We start from the raw sequence: 5452 nt of genomic DNA, 5'->3' as shown, positions 1-5452 counted from the left end.
TGGGGCAAACTTTGCACCGGGGGGGGGGGGGGGGGGCGTTCCAGACATGACAATATTAGAACAATCGCTTAGCAACCGCGGCCGTAAACAGACAGCGGGTGTCGCAAACGGCAAAGAGGCTGGTGTTGAAAAGAGTCGAAACAGAACCCATTGTGGTGTTGGAGAGGGGTGAGCCGCTGCCCGAGAGAAGAGGAGGAAAAGAGGGCAATTCGGTGACCACAAAGGGACTCATGGTGCGCGGGCAGATATGGACGCTAACGCACGACGCGGACGCCGTTGTGGGTTGTGAAGAGGACCGCGTCGTCCGGTCGGAAAGAGCCGGTATATGAAGAGTTAAGACTCGACATCCCAACTGTTTATTCCAGCCAGCTAGCAGGCTAGCTGAGCTAAGATACCCCAGGAGCTAGACATGGGAGTTTGCATGATAGAGATCTCCGTCGAGCTTTGAAGGGAAGCTGCTGTTCGCTGTAGATATCGTCGGCGGTGATTTAAAGTGTCCGTCGCACGCCTCGTAAGTGGCCGCAACTTTGAAGAATGATATGAACTGAGCGCTAAGCAATTCCCTACTACAGACCCGGAGAGGAGAGGAGAGGAGAGGAGAGGAGAAAAAAAGAAAAGTCACAGGTTTGTTTCACACTTTCGTCCTCCTCTTCTGCAGCCCGTGCTCACATGGAGCCGAGCCTTTTTTTTTTAAAACGTGTGCTGGCACAATGCTGAATGTAAAGGAGTCGCTTTTACTCTTTATTTGTTGCAGCCTTGATTTAATAAAGGGGGATAAAGCGAGGAGTAATAGCGGGTTTTAGTATGTTTAGGATGCTTGACGCTTTGAAACGATTCACCGATTAGATAAAACACTAAGCGACAGTTGTTTTTCTTCCTTTTTTTCTTCTAGCAACAAACTCTTATCAGATGTCCACATCCGCCGATCTGTGACAGGATGTGTGATATTACCAATATAGCCTGTGCTGTTGTCATTCTTGTTAGTACTGAGCGGAAATGTTTTTATCTTTTCCCTTATTTATCAGTCACAACCCGCAACTTGATGTCGAAATACAGACTTGTTTATAATAAGCAAAAGCTGCAACGAGGCTGTCATCCTGCACAGTCTGTACAACCAGACGTGTGCATAATATCATAGGTGAAAAGGTGTTGCCCCCCTTTTTGTTTTTACCTCTACACATGTGTTAATGTGGTTATTTTAGATGTAGACTTTAGTTATAACGGTATTTATTCCCCTTTAGGCACAATTCACATTTAAGATCTGCTCACTGAAAGTCCAGCCAGGCTTTTGCATTGCTTCCCCCCCCCCTTCACTTGGCACTGCAGTTTTTGATTACTCATAAACAGTGCACCTCAACAGGTTTCCACTTGGCTGACGTGATTTGGATTGATTTGCAGTGTATTTGTCTTCCTTGTTGGCGTGAGGTAACGGCAGGTTGAGCCTCATCAGACTAGAAAAGGCTCAGGCGCTGAACATGAAAAAGCCTAATTTGCAGTAATAACTCTATTGAGAGATTTCTGAGATCTGTACACTCTTTGCAAACTTCCACCCTTGATTTCTTTTAAAGGAAAAAAAAAAAAAACACTCACCCCAAACATTCGTACGCTTTGGTCCAGAAATAGCATTTTAATCAGTCGTAAGGAATTTCTATTTGCAGTCTGATGAATCGAATGAGCTGCTTAGAATGAATTTTTCCATATCGGGAGACTAATTGTGGAGCCTTTCTGCAAGGTTAGTCGACAAGGGAACAATGAAAATAGACCGATACACTTAAGATGTTCTGCTGGTGGTTGATTTGAATGTTTCTCAGCGCTCAGCAGGGCGACGTCTTGTAATTGTAGCCTAAAAGCTCCCACCGGAGCAGTATATTTTTGTTTTTGACCTCCAAAACTCAACAAATCATTCTTGGTTAAAGCAACTTCTACGGCAGATGGAGCTACGTTAGGAATGACCTTAGATGAAATAATAAATATCTTGTCAGGCAATCAATTTTATCCCCTCCTCCTCCTCACAAAACGCACACACACACACGACTCCGAACGCATTTTCCATTTGTTTCAACTGAAGCTTGTTTTGATAGCTTGTTTTAATCAGTTCGAGTCCTATCTTGGCTGAGAGGACGCGTTTGTTTTGCAATAGCATTAACATGAGATTTAAATGTGTGACAACTTTTCCAAACTTCTGCAGGGTGGCGCTGGCTCGTGGAAATGTGCAGCTGTTGAAATGAAACAAAACAAACCTGTTATGAGTTGAAGAATCCAGAGCAAGTCTCCCCCAGATCGAGTGTGTACTTCCAAACAGCTGCGGCGGTTTGGCGCAAAGCGGATACCATTGATATTCTCATTAAAACCTCTAGCATTTTGCTTTGGGCCAGAGATGAATGGACTAATGTTCATGTGGGGATGCTGCTAATTGGTGCTTATATTCTGAGGACTCAATTTTCCATTAGGCATTCGAATGTTACTGTCATTTGTATCTATCCGTCACTGTCTGCGTGTTCGCTGTACTGAGGCGATTCGGCTGTGGCTGAATGTTTTTGTGATCAAACATTATTGACTCCCCCAGTCGATAACCTTGGCAACAGTAGTTCCTCTCTGTAGCTAGAGCCGCACATTGCAATGGGGGGGGGACGGTGGGGGGCTTTCCGAGCTTTGAGTAGGGCTTGGTGCGGTCTTCGGGGGTAGACGCGTTCGTGTGTGTGTGTGTGTGTGTGTGCGCGTCCATTCAGAGATGGAGAACTGCTGCTCTGTATTCAAGTGATCTCTTTCCATTCATCTTCATCACAAGAGCAATAGGTTTCTCTCACCTTGCTGTCCAGTAGCTATACATCGGTTGTGTCTTTCCTCTCTCTGTTTCCCTCTCTCCATTCCCCCCTCCCCGTTCCTTTCACCACTTCCTCTTCGCACTCTCTTTTGCATTTCCAGTGGAATTAATCAGGCATGTTCGTGTGTGGCTTGACTTCATTATATCGTAATGAAGTTTAGCCTCAGGTGCAGTGAACGAAATGGGTTAGCCCGAAAGTAGCCTTGCCCTCGTACGCCATTATCTGAAACCAGTTTTGCACAATGAGCTGTGGAAAAGATTATTCAAGAAGGAAATTTCCTTTTCAACCCCTTCTTTCTTATCTGGGTTATTCTGTCAAAATCTAAGTTTAATAAAAGTTCATATATTAGGATATTACGATGTCATCTTCTTCTGTCTCGACCTTTGTCATTCTGTTTTAAGCCAACATGGGGCCTATTGCTTCATCTTGCGCCTTTTTCTGTCCAAGTAATGAGCCGTTTTGCGGCTCTTAACATCTGCCAAACTTGGAACATTTTGAATGCGAGACTCATCCCCCATGCATGAGGAGTCAGGCATCCTTTGATTTGCCCTCTTTTCTTTGCCTCTCTTTCGAAGCGCTCACCGCAGTACTTTGTAGACGGAGTACGCTGAAAAACTTTCTTACCCCAGTTTTGGCAGTGGCTGTGTATGATGAGAGGTAATTTGGTGCTTGTATTAAATAGGGCTTTCCTCTTGGTATTGTGCATCCCTCCTCCTCGCAAGAGTGCAGAAGGAGCAGAGGCAACGTAGGGGAGGAATGCCGGAGGGGGGGTGGGGGTCTAATTTAAAACAGAGTTTTCTGTGGGCACAATGAGGTTCGTCTTAAAGAAAACACTGCGTTAAATTTCACTGCCCCTCTATTCCGGTGGGTAACATCTGTTAGAATACAAAGCATCTGGTTGTAATTACAGCTTTAAGTGAACTTTACCCTTGTCAAAAACCTGAGTAGGCAACCTTGCCATAGAACTCTATACGGCCTGCCTTCTTCTCTGCACTTCCTATTAAATAACTCAGCCATGGGGTGGCATACGGCAGTAGACAGTGAGGGAGTTAAATAAATGTTTTTTGCAGGTGTACAGTTCACAAGAAGCAATTTAGTGGGGGTAATTACCGGGGAACAATATCCCCATCTTAAATGACCATGCCATCCTTCCAATAAAGCTGAATGTTTTGGTCTCATTCACACTGTTACTGTATTACTGTGTGCAGCAGCAGCAGACTATATAAACTCCTAATCTAGTAGCATTTCAATTCCTATACTCTCCTGCTTCTTGCTTAACAAAAGTACAGGATCAAGGATAAGCCCTCGGTGGCAGGTTCCTGCATTTCATCGTCAACATTTTAAAGTGTTTGAACACCTTTTGGTTGCGTCTCGTTAACAGAATGAAAATGCAGCGTGTATTTTATCCTTTCACTCCAGCAATTAGTACGCCCATTGACATAATCCAGGTAACGCTCCGTAGGTAATTGAGGCCTAAGACTTGCATGCAGTGCATCCTCCCTGTGCCAGCTTGTGCATCTCATTACTCTGCAGTGTCCAGGCCTTGTTCGGAGCTTGTTCCAGCTTGCCCTGTTTCTGTCGTTTTCTCTCAGGGGTGAAGAGGTGATCATCTTCTCGGCCTGGCAGAGGTTGTATTTTGTCCTCTTTGAGCCTCTTACTGATCCTAGTTATACGCCATATCTGCTCCCAGGATCTCGCAGCCACGTCTGTGCCTTGACTGCCTGTGTCAAATGCTAAATGGCACTTGAATCAACATCTTATAGCAATGGGATATTTTAGTTTTCCCCTCAAGCAATCAGCTTCTTCTCGCTCCCTGTAGTAGAAGGCACAAAGGCACACATCCTTTTGACTCGAATTGAAATTGTTATTGTTAGTCATACAGACTTAGTTTCTTTTGCTTTACTTAGATTTCCCAGTTATTTGGTTATTTATCACACCGCTTTTTAAGTCGGCTCGACATGGACCTACATGTTCTTTGTTGAAATGGCCCAATGAAATGCGGTTTCAGACTAAAGGACAGTTTTGCTTCTGAGATTTTGCAGGTTAATGTGATCCTAAAGTGGTACATTCAAAAAGCGACCACTAATGATTCATTCGTAAAAGCTTAAAATTGCCATTGCCATTTTCTTTGTGCTTCATTATAATAATAAAATAAATAAATAGATGCTGCCCCATGTCTTGGGAAATTGTGAAACATTGCCATTTAAGATTTAGAGTGGCTATTTGGTTTAGTTGGTTTAATTGATTTTAAAAATGATTTAGGATTGCTTCTATTCAAATGATGACAAGTAAGTCACTCTCATTATCCCCGTCTTATTTATGGTACACTGCTCACTGTTTAGTCACATTGCTTAGACGTTTATTTTTGCAGCAAGAATAGAAAACAATGCATGAATGATATTTTTCTTTTCCTTAAAAAAGAATTATGTAGTGCAGCTGTCTGTTTGGATATGGTCTATTTTTACATTAGTGATGTTGGCCTGATCTGCTTGAGGTATTTTCAGACAGAGGCGTGAGGTAAGAACTAGTGTATTCAGCTTCTTATCTGACACTCCACAGCTGCACATCTCTCGCAAACCGCTGCTCTCTTGGCTGCCTCGAGCCCGCATGTCTTTTCCAAATCTCAG

At 43.7% G+C, this 5452-nt stretch overlaps 1 protein-coding gene across 1 annotated transcript in view; it reads left to right on the top strand.

The window, feature by feature from the left end:
* Positions 1 to 108: 108 nt before the first annotated feature.
* The window catches only part of dipk2ab (divergent protein kinase domain 2Ab), a 25070-nt gene continuing 19726 nt past the window's right edge, over positions 109 to 5452 (top strand). Inside the window, exon 1 of the mRNA XM_035654033.1 lies at positions 109 to 624. The gene's annotated coding sequence lies outside the window, so the exon portion shown is untranslated. The remainder of the gene's footprint in view (positions 625 to 5452) is intronic.

Source organism: Morone saxatilis, unplaced genomic scaffold (assembly GCF_004916995.1).
Source record: "Morone saxatilis isolate NCDOM2014 unplaced genomic scaffold, NCSU_SB_2.0 Contig0, whole genome shotgun sequence".
NCBI classification, from domain to species: Eukaryota; Metazoa; Chordata; class Actinopteri; family Moronidae; genus Morone; species Morone saxatilis.
The sequence above is the reverse complement of the archived record's forward strand: the minus strand, read 5'-3'. Positions and strand labels throughout refer to the sequence as shown.